Raw genomic sequence first — 17,561 nt, 5'->3', positions numbered from 1 at the left:
CGTTAACCACGTCACAGAGCTTCCCTCCCACCGTTGCCCCTTCCCGATTCTCCCCAGTGACTTTGCACCTGTACCCTGTGCCCCTGCTGCCAGCCGGGGGCCTCAGTGCCGGGCGGGGGTAGGGGGTGGGGCCGGGCGCTGAGGGACCCACCTCTCCGCCTCCTGGTTGGCTTCTGGAAGCAGATGCCGAGAAGGATGTGGGTCCAAGATGGTTATCAGGGTCGGCACCCGTGAAAAGGATGGGGAAGAAGTGGGTTTGGTGTGACAGGCAGGCCTGACGGAGCCGGCCCTGGATGCGGGCTGCCTGGTGGTGGGACCTGGGCAAGGCGGGCAGGGGAGTGGCGGCGGGAGGCCCTTGCTGACCACACTGCCCGCGAGAGGTGGTGGTCCTCCGTGGAGGGGCCGTGTCCGGCCTCCGTCACACTCGTCTGTCTGCACGTCCCTCGCAGCGAGTCCACCGGCCACGGCGCATCTGCCTGGGCTCAGCTCGCACGGCGGGCCGGCGCTCTCCTGACCCCCAGCAGTGCGTCGTGCCTGCCACAGCCCCTGCTGCGCTGAGTCACAGGTGCTTGGCCTGACCTCCCCCCTCCGCGAGTACAGGCATCCTGGTGGTCTGGTCGCCTGTTTCCCCGGCTGTGAGCGCAGAGGGGGCTCTCAGTAAGTGTTGCTGAATCGAACTCTGGACACCCACTCTGGGCTGGCTGTGTCCTGTGCATGATTTTACTTCACCTTTCATGAGAGCAGGTACAGGTATCCCCACGTTACAGGCAGGGAAACTGAGACCTAGAACTTCCTGCCACACCCATAGCACCCATAGAGGCCGAGTCAGGGCTGGACCCTGCGCAGCCCAAACACGTGCCCTCGGCCCCCTCTTTGCAGGCGGCCCCTGTCATGTCCCTGTGTCCAGGTGTCCATCTCCAGGAGATGCCGCAAACCTCGGCCTCAGACTGTCTTTGAAAGACCACCAAACCCAAACTGGTTTTGTCCTTGTCTTCCAGAACAGGAAGAGCTACCCATAGAGAGGTTTGGTCCTCCCGCTGGGGATGGTGGCCTGGATGCTGGAATATTGGTGCCTTTGGGATGATGCAGTGGGTTTTCTGAGGGGTGGAGGATACGAAGGAGGCCTGTCTGGGGATCTGACCTCTGTGTCCCCTGATGTAGCCCCTGGTGGAGCTGACCTGCAGGCTGACCTCCTTCCCTGGGTCAGCCACTTCCTCCCACCTGGCCCCAGAGCTGGTGATCTCAGGCGTGAAGTGTTTCCCCTCCAGGTCAGGTGCCTACTGGAGCCCCTGTCGGGGCCCCACAGGGAGGCAAGCTGACTTGGCTCCGGGGGCTCTGTGGACTCACACGGACCCTCCCACGTTCTTGGCTCCCTGCCCGGGAGACCTCGGGTGAGTCTCTGCAGCTTCATCTGTAAACTGGGGCTAATAATGCCCATCCCACTGAGAAAATGCATGAAAAAATCTCAATATAATTTCCAGCCCAAAGTTGGTGCCAGCACTGTGAGGGGGAAAGAGATGCAGTTCTTTGCAGGGAAAGTGGTTTGCTTGTAAAGTGCATAACTTCTCCTTTGCCCTGAAACAGGAAGGGGGCGGGGGGTGCTGGGCCACTGCTTTTAGTGGGGTGGATGTGGGCAGATAGGAACCTGCTACAGAGGCTGAAGCCCCACTGCGGTGCTGCATGGCTCAGCGTTAAACATTGCCCTCTCTAGGCTTTAAAATGCATCTTCCACCCTCCCGAGGCCCGGGTATGTGCTCAGAGGAGGAGTGAGGTGACCCTGGGACAAGCAGGTGGCCACTGGGTGCTGTCCTAGCTGGGGGGCTGGCTCACCAGTGGCCTTGGCAAGTCACTTCTCCCAGGCCCTCATTGTCTCTGACTTGGGGACCTGGGGTTGCAGGGACCTTCCAGACCTTAACTTCCTCAGCTGTAAAGTGGAGATTTGAAGGTACCTGCCGCCCAGGGCTGTTAGATGACACACGTGCCCGGCACATAGCAGCTCTCCATAAGTACCAGCTGGCATAATCATGACTTTCGCTGTCATTGTACATGTCACTCGTGCCAAAGGAAGGCCAGCAGTTGTGGGGACGTGCGTGCCGGACCGCCCCTGGCATCCTCGTGTGAGTGCCGGCTGGTGTGGTCGTGCTGCAGAGACGTTGGGCAAATGACCCGCCCTGTGTGCAGTGCCCTGTGTGCGGTGACGCACTCCTGGATGTAGCCCAGTGGTGCTCTGAGCCGCCCCACCGCAAGGGGCATGGCCAGAGGTGTGAGTGGGAGCCGGGGTGGGTGTGTAAGATGCGCCCCGTGGAAGCCGAGCTGTGGCTGGACCCAAATAGACACAGCCATGGAGACGGATCTAACGAACACAGAGCCGAACGGAAAAAGTAAGAGAAAGCTTGTGACCTGCTACACAGCGGTGTTTATGTTAATTGAAATGACATTGCAGACAAAACATAGAGGACCAGTCTCCCGGAGCACATGCAGTCAAACAGTGCCCAGGCAGCGCACAGGCAGGGCTGCCGCCCTTTGTCGGGGGTGGGGGAGGAGAGGGTCTGAAAACCAAACAGTGAGCCGCGGACCTGTGTACGCACGCGTGACGGACCATGTGCTGTGAACCGGGCGGTCCATTAACTCAGCTTTGTGCAACTGAGGTTAAAAGAGAAATGAAGAGAGACAGAGGCAGACAGAAAGAAAGGCAGACAAAGTGCCCAGTCTGCTGTGCTGAGTTAAAGCCGGAAAGGGATCCTGGCCCAGGTCTGAGGCGGGGGCAGCAGCGGAGGCGCCCGGAGAGCCCAGCGGTGTCCTGCAGGCATCGCCAACCATAGGTGGGAGAACACTTTGACCCGGCTTTTACAGTGACAGCTTTTTCCCTTCGTGACCTGCCTCCAAGGACAGGGACTTTGTTGAGATTACTGCCCCCATGTTACAGAACAGGACGCTGAGGCCCCGGGTGGGTGGGGTGACCCGAGGTTAGCATCCACGAGGGTGGGAGGGGGAAGGCGCTCTTGCCGGCGGCTGACTCAGAAACGCAGAGCTCGCCCTGGCGCAGAGCTGGCAAGCCTGGACGGAGCCCCAGCCAGCTCCCTCCCGCCTCCAGATCCCGTCTGCGCCCCCTCGGAGCTGCCCTGCGAGCATTCATCTGAATCTAAGCAACCAGCACGTCCAGCGAAGCCCGGCGACACACGCATGTTTTGCTCCGCAGCTCACTGTATGGGGACAATGGGTATTTACAGCAGCCCTGAATCGCTGCTCCAGCCGCCAGAGGCCACTGGCGTCGCTAAGGACACTTCGACAGCATGGAGAAGGGTTTTAGCAGCGAGCGCAGTTTATCACGTTAGCGTTCTTGGAAAACGACAAATCCCCATTACCTAAAGCAGCCACGTTACTGAGCCAGCGCCCGCCGCTCAGTCTGGGTAATCCTCACGGATTCTTTTGAACTCCACTGATTCCCCTGGCTCCCGCCTCCAAGGCCTGCTTTTGAGCTCCAGTAGCCGGCAAGAAAAGGTCCAAGGTCTTCGCCCGGGGGTGTTTAAGGCCCCGCACTGGCCCAGTCTGCAGGCTGTGACCTCATCTCCCCCAGCCCTTCCCCCACCCACAGGTCCCAGGCCCGTGGTTCTTAGGATGGGGCCGCTGGGGCCGAGGCAGGCCCCCACCAGCACTCCTCCGGCCCCCAGGCCTTTGCTCTGGACATTTCCACCTGCTCTTATGGATCAGCTCAGAAAATTCTCCTTGGCTGCAATGAGCCGGTGCATCCAGAGGCCTCGTTCACCTGTCCCCCCAGCTGGGCACAGGCCAGAGCAGCATAGTCACCCCATGACATTCGCTGGGCACAAGATGACCTCCTAGGGGGACGGGGAGGCCCTTTCTCTCTTGGTTCCAGGGCTGCCTGCAGCTGAAAAGGAGAAATGGGCATGGCTTCCTCCAGGGCCGGGGGACAACCTGGGCACAGCCAGGCAGAGAAGCTTCAGTGACACCAGCATAAGATGGGGTGACGAGGTCTGTGCTTTGAGCAGGGCCCCCGGGGAAGAGCCTTAGACGGAGCTTGGGTGCCAGACTTTACTGGGGAAGGGGCCCAGGGGTGGGAGCAGGGCTGGGGGTGCAATGGCAGGGAGGGCACGCCCACCTTGGGGGCTGGCTGCTTGGCCCACCGGGTCCTCCAGGAAGCTGTGGCGATGTCTTAGGATCGTGTGCCCCCAGGCAAGGGGGAGTAAGCTCCCGCTCTGACCTGCAGAGGTCGGAGGTCACCCCCGGGGAGCTAACTGCCCCAGACTCTAGGTTGACACGCGTGATGGAGAGTGGTATTTCTGGGAGAAAGCCAAGGGCAGGGCCAGGAAGAGAGCCAGGGGGCTCCTGAGCTGAGGCCTACATGGGGCTTGTGACCACAGCTGTGGCAGAATACGAGGTGACCCGAGAGGGTCTCGAGCATTGCCTAGGATGGGTCCCATCCTGGGGCCCCATGCTGCTTTATTTATTAAAAAAAAAAACAAACCACTTCCTCTATTGTAGAAAATTTGGAAATACAAAGTATATAAAAAAGGAAATAAAAATTTTCTGCAATTCTTCCTGTTAATGTTTCATTGTATTTATTTTCAATCTTTTTTCTCTATGTACACATGCTTCACACATAACCACGTATGTGTGTGTGTGTGTGTGTGTATGTCTGAGACCATGCAGATTTTGTCATATTGATCATGGATTTCATGCAACTTTATTTTTCCTTCGATATGAATCTCTATTTCTGGTTCCACTTTCTCTTTGCTCTTTGATGCCCTGGGCACCTCCTGACCATCCATCAGCACTGGTCTGCTGACTGAGACCTTCCCACTGGCTGGTCCTACGGAGATGCTTGATTACTGCTCACTGTGAGCAAGGCTTTGCTGCTGCTGGTTTACACATCTGCCCCCGCCCCCAGCCCCTCAGGATGGCAAGCTCACAGGCTGCGGGGCCGTAGCAAATAAGTGAGAAGATGTGTGAAACTTGTCAAGATTAATTCTTGGCACAGAGCTGGTGCCAGAGCGTTAGCTCCCCCCTGCCCCCGCCCTTGAGAGAAGAAAAGGGGTGTTAACTGCTTGCACAGGGCAAAGTTGATCTCGCTGATCCCTCTGTCTCAGTGCCCAGCATGGACCTTGGCATACAACAGGCACTCAATAAATGTCTACTGTAGCCAACAAAGTATCAGACAGACTCCTTATTGCCAACAATAGGAACACAACTGGACTGGTTTAAACAAAAAATGGCTTTCCAAATGGGGAAGTCCATGTGCAGTGTGGCTTTAGGGACAGCTGAATCCAGGAGCCCAAGCTGTGTCAGTGGGACTCAGTTTCTTTTCATCCCCCTGCTTGCTTCTGCACAGAGGGGATAGGAAGGCCTTAACACTCTATTTTTGTTATAGTTGATGATCATAGCCAAAGAGGAGAGACCTCCCACAGGTCCCTATAGCAAATCTCCAGGAAGAATGGAAAGCTGGGCCTGGGTCATGGGCCTTGTCCTGTGGCCAGCTGGGATCAGCCTCACTGAGCCACACGGAATGCTTTTCCTATAGGAAAAGGGGTTCATTATTAAAGGAGGGGTAGGGATGCTGGACAAAATGAAAACCACATCTACTTCCTATGGGTGAATTAGGACACATATTGTTGGGATGGGGTAGCAACAGATTTCTTTGAGGTGTCTGCAATGGCGACCCCCAAGCCAGTCCTCCATGAAGTTAGTCATCACCATTCCCAAATCCTGCCTGTAGGTGATTGCTTCTGGGGAGTCCCCTGACCAGTTCCTCTGGGAGCTTCTGGGAAATTCCTGCCTCCCCCAGAGTCCCTGGGGAAGAGATGCTTCCTCTCTCCCTCCTCTTCCTTGGGCCTTGTTGGGCCTGGGTGTGACACCAGAAGGGCTGCTGCCATCCTGCCACCAGCTCTGAGGGTGCAAGAGCAGAGAGAGGAAGAGGACCTGTGTCCCCCAGGGGCCCCGCTCCTGAGGCACTGCATCTCACCACGGAACCCTCCCTGATCCTGGTTAAATGTCAGGAAACACATTTGAATTGGAGTCAGCCGTGACTTGAGGCCCAAACCACTCTAATTGATAACAGCTGTCATGTTTTCTGTGGCATCGAACAGAACTGAGACGTATGTTTCACAACTTACTAGCTGAGTTCGTGAGCTTTTGACAGCTCTACCGCATTTCCAGAAGTTGTAAAAATGTTTCTCCTCTGGGAATGGGGTTGCGCGTGAAGAAGGGGTCCCCAAGATGTACAAATCGTACTTAGGTAAAAGGAGTCCCATTTCCTTACTGACTCTTGTAGAATTGCATAGATGCTGAAATCAACAGAACTAACGAAACTGCAGCCCACCCTTCTCCAGGGCTCTGGAATTTTTAAACTCAGGGGAGACCAAGAGGCTGGGTGACAGGGAAGGCTTGGGTAGCCTTGGTCTTGCTAATGATTTCAGTCCCAGAGCCCAGCCCAGAGCGAGGGGTCACTGAAATATCTGTTGACTTGATGGTCTCCCCCACTGCAGACAATTGAATTGCGGAGTGGATGGATGGATGGATGGATGGAGGGATAGGTGGGTAGGCGGCTGGGTGCATGGATAGATGGATGAGTGGGTGGCTGAATGGTGGATTTTGGATGGTTGGGTAGATGGGTGGAGCTTCCTAATTTGGGGAAGCAGGTGTTCAGACCGGGGTCCCATTCTTCCAAGGAAGTCCAACATTTTTGCCTCATGTCAAGGAAGGCATGTCCCCTTACATACACCTCGAGCTCTGACACTCAAAGAGGGGTGGCTGAGGATTTGGTTTGCTAGCTCAGGGCTCAACAAGCTCACCCAGATACTCCCCAGGCTCTGTTCTGGAAGGCCGGGGAGCAGGGAGAGGGGAAAAGGGGAGGGGGAGGGGCAGGGATGCAGTGCCTGGGCAGATTTGCCCACTGCACATTCAGTCCTGGGCTCCTAATCCCGGAGTTTGTTCTCCCAGGGGCGAATTCTAGGATAGGGAACATAAATCAGGGAGTTGTTTATGAGGTTCAGGGTTGAGAAACATAGGTAGACTCAGGGACACAACACGGGAAAATCCCAGGCAGGAGATATATATATATATATATATATATATATATATATTTAACATCTTTATTGTAGTATAATTGCTTTACAATGGTGTGTTAGTTTCTGCTGTATAACAAAGTGAATCAGCTATACATAAACGTATATCCCCATATCTCCTCCCTCTTGCATCTCCCTCCCACCCTCCCTATCCCACCCTTCTAGGTGTTCACAGAGCACCGAGCTGATCTCCCTGTGATATGAGGCTGCTTCCCACGAGCTATCTATTTTACATTTGGTAGTGTATACATGTCCATGCCACTCTCTCACTTCGTCCCAGCTTGCCCTTCCCCCTCCCCATGTCCTCAAGTCCATTCTCTACCTTGGCACAGGCAGAATATTTGAAATGAGAAATTGGCCTCCATGGTTACGCCATTAGGAAATGGGGCCCCAGGGCCCCCGTGTCTGAGCACCCCACACCTCCGGGGACGCCCTGTGTTCTGTGGGAATGGCTCCCCCGGGGTTGTGCAGTGTATCAACTAAGGATGCAGAGGTGGCCTGCGTCCCCTTTCCTCCAGGCCTGTCATCCTTGGAGGAAACTGAGCATGGGAGCCTGGGGCTGCGTGTGTAGACATGCACACACATGTCCATGAGGGCGTGTGTGCTTGTATGTGTGCCTGGGTCTCTGGGTAGAGTCTCCTGTGTGTGCACACCTGCCTGTGTGTTGTCCGTGCTTGCTTGTGTGTGTGTGTGTGTCTGTCTGTGGCAGTGAGAAGACACACCCAGAGCAGGGGTGAAGCCTCAGAAGCCCCGTGGAACACGGCGCCCTCTCGGCCCTCTTTAGCTGGTCGGCTCCACGCTAAACAGAAACTCTCTTCAAGGCTCTGAACTCAAACATCTCAGGTCCACTTCCGTTTAAATAACCAGAGTTCTCAGCGCCCTGCAGCCAGGAACTGTTTCCGAACTTCTTGGAAACAAGAAGCCGTGCTGGACACAGCTGGAAGTCACCGAGCAGGGTTGTTTGGGATAGAGGATGGGGGTGAACTTGGGCCTGGGATTGCGGCTGCAGCCCGGGTTCCTTCCGCAAGTCTTTGCTGTCGGCTTCAGCGCTGTCAGCTCTGGGAGCACCCGGGTCCCTGCTGCCCCACCCCAGTGGCGCTGTCAGTCTATGGCATCTGACCAATCCCCCCATATTGGGTCCTGGGGACCCCCTCTCCTCAGGGACACTATTTCCCACGGCTGTCTTGGAACCCTGGTCCTCCCTGACTCAGGTTCCCCAAACTTCCAGGCTACGGCAGGGCACACGGGCATGCAGATGCCAGATACCTGCCAGAGCCCACCACCGCTCCGTCTGCCTTCCCCAACTGTAGCCAGAATGAACCCCATTGAGATGTTGGGTCATCTTGCTAAGAGGCCAAGGTAGGCCAGTCACCATGGTAACAGCCAGCCTTCAGCGCTCATGAGCCAGGTGTACCACGAACACCCAAAACCACCTGGGCAGGTAGGTGCCTCTTTCAACCCCAGTTTTAAAAAACATCTTTATTGGAGTATAATTGCTTTACAATGGTGTGAGCCCCATTTTCCAGAGAAGAAATCAAAGGACAGAGAGGTTAAGTCACTTGCCCAAGGCCACACAGTCATAAGTAGAGGAGCATAGATTTTTTTAATGGTTTATTACAGGATATTGAATATAATACACAGTAGGTCCTTGTTGTTTATCTATTTTATATACAGTAATTTGTATCTGGTAATCCCAAACTGTAGCCCCATCCCTTGCCCTCCCTTTTCCTTCCTCGTCTCCGAGAGGTGTTCTTTGACAGTCCCATGGGGTGAAGCCACCTATGCTGTCCTACCTGGGCTCCAGGTGAAGACCGCTCTGACTGAGGCATCTCTGTGTTTGTGTCTAAGGGAGCCTAACTCCATTGGGGGCTGACACCAGCGCCAGGCCAGGCGCAGTCACCTGGGAAATGTGGGCGGGACTGGGTTGACCCTGAGCAGTTACAAATCAGGCGAGTGTGGACGGACAGAGAAATTCTTTGCAACCAGGAGCTGGACCCCAGGGTGGGCTTTGTGCCTGCCTTCCCACACTCCGGGTGTGCTCGCCAGTTGTTTTCTCAGACTCTCCCTTTCTGGTCGTATGACACAGGGTCTAGGAGCCCCAGAAACTCCCAGGCTTATCTGTTTATTGATGGGAGGTACCTGTCTCCATGAAGAAGGGCATGTTGGCCATGGAAACAAAGCTGGTATGTAAAGAAAAGCCCTTTAAAAATTAAAAAAAAATTTTTTTATTGGAGCATAGTTGATTAATAGTGTTGTGCTAATTTCAGGTGTACAGCAAAGTGATTCAGTCATACAGACACATGCATCTATTCTTTTTGTAATTCTTAAGAAAAGCCCTTTACCCTCCATCAGCGAGGGGAAAGAACCCCATGATGGCTCCCCTGAAAGCCCTGAATTCTGGGAACGTCACTTCCACTCCCATTACGCTCACCACGTGCTGGTCTTCTGGATGGACACAGCCCGTGGGTGACGTCTCCGCCCTCCACCTGCCCCACTGCTTTAGAAAATCCCACCTTGTTGATGATATTTCTCTCTGGAGAGCTGCTGACAGCGAGGGGCTGCAGCCATGGGAGCTGTGAGTGGGGGTCTGGGAACCGGGGCTTCGTCCCGGCATCTGGGCGACCCTACCTCTTGGTTCTCAGATGAAGGGTAGCCCTTGCAAGACGAGGGGCTCGGATAAATTTCTCTCCGAGCCTCCTTCTGCTCAGGCATCTAGATTTTTTATAACTCTAGGAATTATTTGCTGACGCCCGCCGGCTGCTTTTCCTTTTCAAGTGGCCTGTGCAATATCTGGAAGAATGAAAGGTGATTAAAAAAATAAAAAAAGGACTCCTTCTGTAAATGATTTATTTTCTAGAGGTGTCATGGCAATTGCAAACACTTCTGAAATCTGGAAGCTTTTAGACCTGGGCCATTGGGTCTCATTGGGGAGAGATGAGATTTATTTGGAGCGGGGGGCAGGGGCTCTGTGTGATCGGCAACCCTCATAGCACAAAATAGCAACAGCCAACATCTCCCTGGCGCTGCATCCAGGCACTGTGACACACACCTTACTTAACCCCAGCAGTCCTCACAAGAACCCTATGATGTAGCTGCTACTATTATTATTTTTTAACAGAGAAAATAATTTTTTACAAATTAGATATGTTTTTTACAAATAGAAAAATGCTACTTACAAATAAGGACATTGAGGCACAGGGAGAAAAACGACCCTTCCTTGGTCACACAGTAGGGCAACCTGTGTGCTACGGTGATTCGAAGGGGAGAGGGCTGGCCTTGGGCGATCCACAGCCCCGAGTTCAAATCCCACCTCTACTGCTTCCTAGCAGCCTGAGCCCCCGCTCTTTGCGTCTGGAAGCTCCACTGCAGGAAGCCTGCTCCTCGGGGCTCTATGGGTGTTTGCTAATGGGGGCAGCCGTAAGGTTGTCTGCCCCAGTTCCGGCGTCTGTGGCACTCCTCCCAAGCACCTGGGGCTGCCTTTATCTGCTAAACCAGGAAGATTGTGCTCTGGGCCCCAGCCCTCTGGGAGCTGCCCTGCAGATGAACCCATACAACAGGGTCTCAACCAAGGGCACACGTTTCCAGCCAAGAGGCTCTGTGGAGCTCCTGGGGCTCCAGGAACAGCGGGTCCAGGAAGGCGGAAGGGAATGTCAGCTCCTCTGGCTCCAGGATGTCTGCCCACCCCTTGCACAGATGGAAACACTGAGTCTAGGAAAGGAAGGAGCTTATCACACTGATGCGGCAGCAGCTTGTTCAATCCAAACCCACGCAGTGAGGTGGGAAGTACCACTCCGTGTCACAGAGGAGGGAGACTGAGGTCCAGGGAGATGGTAACTACTTGCGCCTTGCACTTTTCATTCAGAGCTTGTGCAGATGTATCAGGGTTTCCTAAAGCTGGGCGTCCTGTTTCATTTTGTCCCCCACCCCTAGCTTATCCCTGCTGCCCACCCAGGGCCCTGCTGGAGTCTTGAGCCCCAGGAGCCTTTCCTTTCCTCTGAGTAGATCCCGGGGCGGCTTCATGGCACGTGGCAGAGGCTGAAGCAATGGAAGCTCACAGCGCAGCTCAGTGGCCCTCCACCCAGGTTCGGAGAAGTGGCTAGAAATTCATTCTTACCCATGTCTGCCTGTGGTATAACCCAAGTGCAGGGTGCCTGGACAAGTGTCAAGGGTGGTCGTGGAGCCACCCTATCTGGGGCCCCCCAATAGTTGTGGGGACTCACCTTACCTTTTCCTTTGGCTCATGCAAGGGTGCTAGAAGTTTGTAGAAACAAGGCCCGTGGGAATACTTCCGTATTCCGGCAAGGAAGTGCCAGCCCTGGGGCTGCCGCTGCAGCCCAGGCCACAGTCACTTGGACTTGACTGGGGTGATGTTCTGGTACGTTCGTTAGTCAAAGTTGTAAATGCAGTTAAGCCCACCCCTGGGAGCCTGATGGCCTGTGGTGGGATCTCGGCTCTGCCTTTTGCTAGCTGGGTAATGGAACCTCCCGTGCCTCAGTCTCCCCACCTGCAAAATGGGAATTATAATCAGGTCTTCTTTGGAGCGTTGCTGTGAAGGTGCTTTTAGGGAGCCTATGTGAAGTGGTACCTGGAGGTGCCCCGCAGTTACGTGCCAGCTCCTGTGCACCTGCTCCAACCGGGGCCCTGGATCGGGAGGGCTGCTGGCGATGTCCTACTGTGAGACCAATGTGACCCCATCACGGAGGAGAGGGGCCTCATAGATGCTGAGGTCTTATTTCTCATTTCACCTGTTTTGAGAGGTGAAATGTGGTAGGACAGGGGGAGTGTGCTCTGCTATTCATGTTAAATTATGAAATATTTCAAGCCTACAGAAAAACACAGAGAAAAATATAACCATGACTGTGGCCACTACTCAAAATTAATGCATGGCAACCTTTGTTTTTGATTTTTAAGCATGAAATCTATGTTAAATACAGCCGGAGTCCCTTTGTCCTCCTTCAAAGCTCACCCCCCCACCCCTCCCCAGAGGAGGCACCACTTTAAGGTCCATCCCACCTCTCCTGCACGTGTGTCTACGTCCTCACTGTGTCTATGTGTGAGTGTCCCTAAGTGTATCTTAGATAATTTGTGCACTTTTCACATACATGGTGTGCTTTTATACACATCCTTCTACAACTTGCTTTTTCCAGCCCACATCATTTTATTTTAAATTGGGGTACAATTCACATAACATAAAATTAGCCATTTTATTTTTTTCATGTTTAATTTTTTTTTAGCTGTGCTGTGGATCTTGGTTCCCTGACCAGTGGAAACGCGGTGTCCTATCCACTGGACTGGCAGGGAATTCCCCAAATTAAGCATTTTTTAAAGTGTACACTTGAGTGGCGTTTAGCGCATTCACAGAGTTGTACAGCCATCACTTCTGTCTAGTTCCCTTCGTCACTCCCAAAGGATACCTGAGACCCAGTAGCAACCCGTCTGGCAACCACCAATATGCTTTCTGTATCTTCCAGATATTTCATACAAATGGAGTTATACAGAATGTGCACATCATGTTTCTGAGGTTCGCCCCTGGTGAGACGTGTGCATTTGGTTCGCTCTTTCTAGCTGCGATAAGGGGTCCACTGCTCCATAATTTATACCCGCCGACCCCCTGTGCCTGCCACATGTCACTCCAGTGCTACACCAGCTGGGGGACCTCCCTGTGTTTCTGGGGAGGGTCCCCATCCAGGTGTTCTCCTTACCTGATGGGTAGCAGGGCACCCAGAATGTAGTGCTTAAAACAATTGTTTCTCTGCTTCTGGGGACTGACTGGGCTCAGCCGGGTGGTTCTTCCACTGGTCTTGCTTAGAGTCTCTCCTGCAGTCAGGTCGTGGCTGGTGCCGGGGGCTATGGATGCTGGGACGGCCGGGTCTCTCTCCCTTTCCAGCAGGGTAGCTCACCCCCTACATGGTGGATCTGGGACCCCAAAAGCATGAAAGCAGAAGCTGCCAGGTCTCCCTCAGGCCCGGACCCAGATGCCCACACTGTCCCTTCTGCTGGTTAAAGCCAGTGACAGGCCGGCCCAGAGCCAGAGCGGGAGGGGTCACAGCAGGAGTGGTTGTTGGGGCCCGTCTCTGAGGACCGGGCTCTGGGGCTCAAGGTGGCTTTTCTGCGTGATGGCTACGAGTGCGTCCAGTTCCTGTGACGCTGTCGGGTGTCTCCAAAACGTGTCTCCTGCCGGACCCTCCCAACTGGGCAGAGGACCGATCCCGGGTTCTCCGTGCAGACACCCTTACGTGTCGCCAGCCTAGGTGGGAAGTGGCGTGGCTTTGCTGTCTTGGTTTGCATTTCCCTGATTCCTAGTGAAGGTGCAATAGTTTCCTACTGCTACTGTGACAAAGTACCACAGTTTAGGGGCTTGGAACCGTGAAAATTTGTTCTCTCATAGTTCTGGAGGTTAGAAGTCTGGCTTGGGTCTCACTGGGCTGAGATCAAGGTGTTGGCAGGGCTGTCCTCCTTCCGAAGTCTCTGGGAGAGAATCCCTCTTTGTTTTTGCCTTTTCCAGCTTCTAGAGACACCTGCACCCCTTGGCTCACGGCCCCTTCCCCCCTCTTCAAAGCCAGCAGCGTAGCATCTTCCAGTCTCTCTCTCCTCTGACCCTCTTGTGGGGACCTTGTGAAGATGACATTAGCCTCAGTGGGAAAATCCAGGATCATCTCCCCAACCTCAAGGTACCTAACTTCATCGCATCTGCCCTGTAAAGGGACCTATTCACAGGGTCCGGGGGTTAGGATATGAACACCTCTGGGGGCACTCTGCTGTCCACCACGGAAGGTGAGTGGCCTCACGTGGTCTTTGCCGTCTTCCTTTCCACGTTGCGCAATTTCCGGTTCCCACTTTTTGTCCATCCCTCCATTATGCGTGAAGGTTCATTGTCTATATTCTTCTCTTGGCTCTAGGGGCCACAAATATGCTTCCAGATCTGCTTTGTCCTTTTTTTTAAACAGCTAGGATGCCAGCAGGAAACAACTGGTACCCTCAAATCGGGGGTTTGAGGACACTTTAATAAGAGGACTACTTACCGAGGTGCGAAGAAGCCAACAAGGGAAGGGGCGGTGCCCAGGGCTGGCAGGGCTGGGAGCCATTGCCACCCCCAGGCCTTAAGGGGCTAGGAGAGGCAGGGCTGGTTGGAGAAAGTCCACCCAAGGCAACCCTGCCGCCTCCAGGCTTCTGCTGGTACCTCCTGTTGGCAAAACCCAGAGCCTGTAGAAGAGGGCCCGGTAGCTGGAGAACCCAGGCTGGCCAGCTGGAGAGCCAGCTGCGGCAGTGATGGGGGTCTGGAGGGAGAAGCATAAACACCAGGACAAGCTCCAACTTTTTTCACAGCATCTTTGGTTACAGAGAATATTTTTTAATTTTTCCATAGGGTGATATTTCCTTTATGTTTATTTATCTTTTTTAAATAGGAAAATCTTCCCTATCCTTAGAACATAAAGATATTCTTTTTTTTTTTGCGGTACGTGGGCCTCTCACTGTTGTGGCCTCTGCCATTGCGGAGCACAGGCTCTGGACGCACAGGCTCAGCGGCCATGGCTCACGGGCCCAGCCACTCCGCGGCACGCGGGATCCTTGCAGATCGGGGCACGAACCCATGTCCCCTGCATCGGCAGGCGGACTCTCAACCACTGTGCCACCAGGGAAGCCCTAAAGATATTCTTAAAAAAATAAAACAACCCTGTATGTATCTATACAAAATATATATATTTAAAAATTGTGGTAAAATACACATAACATAAAATTTACCATTTTAAACCATTTTCGAGTGTGTAATTCAGTGGCATTAAGTTCCATCCCATTGATGTGCAAGCATCCCCACCATTCACCCTCAGAACTCTTTTCATCTTGCACAACTAAAACTGTACTCGTTAAAATACAATTTCTATTCCTCCCCTCCCTCAGCCCCTGACACCCACCATTTAAATTTCTGTCCCTACGAATCTGACTCCTTTAGGGACCTCATATGAGTGGAATCATAAATGTTTGTCCTTTTGTCACTGACTTATTTCACTCAGCATAATGACCTCGAGGTTCATCCAGGTTGTGCCCTGTGTCAGAATGTCCTTCCTTCTTAAGGCTGAGTAACATTCCATTTTAGTGTAGATCACGTCTTGTTTATCCATTCCTCCATCCACGGACACTTGGGTTGTCTCCACCTTTTGGCTACTGTGAATAATGCTGCTGTGAACGTGGGTGTATAAATATCTCTTTAGGAGTCTGCTTTCAATTCTTTTGAATGTGTACCCAGAAGTGGAATTGCTGGATCAAATGATAATTTTACATTTAATTTTTTGGGGACGTGCCATACTGTTTCCCACAGTGGCTGCACCATTTTACATTTCCACCAGCAGAGCACAAGGATTCCAATTTCAGTACACCCTTACCAATACTTGTTACTTTCTTCTTTTTTAAAAATAGTAGCCATGCTAATGGGGGCGAGGTGGTAGCTCATTACGACAGAGGCACATTCTTCCAAAAGTTGTAACTGTTTGATTTCCATACTCAGATCTTTAGCCCACTGGCAACTTATTTTCCTGTAGGTGTGGGACAGGGATACAGTGTAGTTTCCTCCTCATTGGTCATGGGTGGGGCACTGACTGCCGACACCCCTGCCTTGTGTGCGGTGTCCCCCCAGGGGCACCAGCCTCTCTCTGGGCTCTGCGGTCCTTATCCATCCTGGGCTACTGCCTTACTTTTTTGTTATCACCTGTAAGCTGCTCTATTCCCTTACCCTGGCGGTGCCAGGATCTTTTTCCAAAGACAGCAGCCCCGAGCCCAGGAGCTGGACAGAGGCTTGTCCCACAGCCCAACTGCTCACCGCATAGCACTTTCCTGCCTCTCCCCAGGGCCCTCAGGCTAAAGCGTCAGCGCCACAAAGGACCTTCCAGCCCCACTTTGACCCCTGCCTGCCCCTTGCTGGCCTCATGGGCTTTACTGCTGCTGCCCAAACCTGCCCGAGTGTTCTTGCTGCCAACGCTCCGCACGTGTCATTCTTTGCATCCCCGAGGCCCTGGGCTCCCACCTGAGTTCCCAGTCCTTCACGGTACACCTCTGGGCAGCCCTGCTCGTCCTCCTGCCTTGGGTTTCCCACCTCCCGGGCTTTCTCCATTGTTGGTTTCTGTTTCTCCAACTGGCCTGACTGCTCTGTGAGCCTGGGACCAGGCCTGTCCTGTGCCTCATGCAGGCCTGGTGGGTGTTGGGGGCACACTGAGGGTCTGGAGAATGGAGGTACGTGGCGCGTCCTCACACACCTGCACTGCATCTCTGGCTGAATGGCGGGCTGTGCCTTTTCCTGGCCTTTGCACGCATTCCGCCCTCTGCCTCACACCTCCCCTTACCCGCCCCGGCTCTGCCTCAAGCCTTGGCCTCCCTGGGCCAGCAGGGTCCTGGCATGCTGTGATGGTGAGCATCCACCTGCCATCTTCGCGGCGCCCGGCCCGGGGCGAGCAAACACCCAGTAGGGGTTGTCCCCCTGGACAGCGGGAAGAGCCAGGGACATGGCTTTGGAGGCCAGCAGCGTGTATCCCGGGGATGTTACCTAACATCGCCCAGCTCCACTCTCCTGCCCGGTGAACTGGGAGCAACCATAACCCGGTCTACTGTGCTGACCTCAGAAATCAACCCTACTCCTGGCACCTCCGGCTGGTGTGTCTGTGTGAGTGTGGGGGTTGCGTGCAGGCCTGGGCCGGGTGTGATGAGAAGGCTGGCCCAGGTGGTCTGACTGCAGGGGTCGGATTCCCAAGTGTGCCTCCTGGGCAGCCGTACAGGCCGCCCCTTGCTTAAAGGGCCCCATGCTGGATTCAGCGCTCTGTGGTCACCGGCTTGAAATTCTTTTTTATAAATTGAAGTATAGGTGATTTACAATGTTGTGTTAGTTTCTGGTATACAGCAAAGGGATTCTGTTACATATGTATAACTGAATATATATATGTATATATGTATATATATATATTCAGATTCTTTCATTACAGGATATTACAGGATATTGAATATAGTTACCTGATCTATACAGTAGGTCCTTGTTGTTTAGCTATTTTATATATAGTAGTGAGTCTCTGTTAATCCCAAACTCCTAATTTATCCCTCTCCCACTTCCCCTTTGGTAACCATAAGTTTGTTTTCTATGTCTGTGGGTCTGTTTCTGTTTTGTAAATAAGTGATACCTACAATGAGGCATCACCTCACACAGGTCAGAATGGCCATCATCAACAAATCTACAAATAACAAATGCTGGAAAGGGTGTGGAGAGAAGGGAACCCTCCTGCACTGTTGGTGGGAATGTAAATTGGCACAGCCATTATGGAGAACAGCACGGAGGTTCCTTAAAAAACTAAAAATAGAGCTACCATAACATCCAGCAATCCCACTCCTGGGCATGCATGCAGAAAAGATGAAAACTCTAATTCAAAAAGGTACATGCACCCCACTGTTCATAGCAGTACTATTTACAATAGCCAGGACATGGAAGCAACCTAAGTGTCC

Source organism: Delphinapterus leucas, chromosome 2, assembly GCF_059928025.1.
Source record: "Delphinapterus leucas isolate spDelLeu-1000000601 "Yukka" chromosome 2, BTC_Dleu_Yukka2, whole genome shotgun sequence".
Taxonomy (NCBI): domain Eukaryota; kingdom Metazoa; phylum Chordata; class Mammalia; order Artiodactyla; family Monodontidae; genus Delphinapterus; species Delphinapterus leucas.
Note: the sequence above shows the minus strand (reverse complement) of the source record.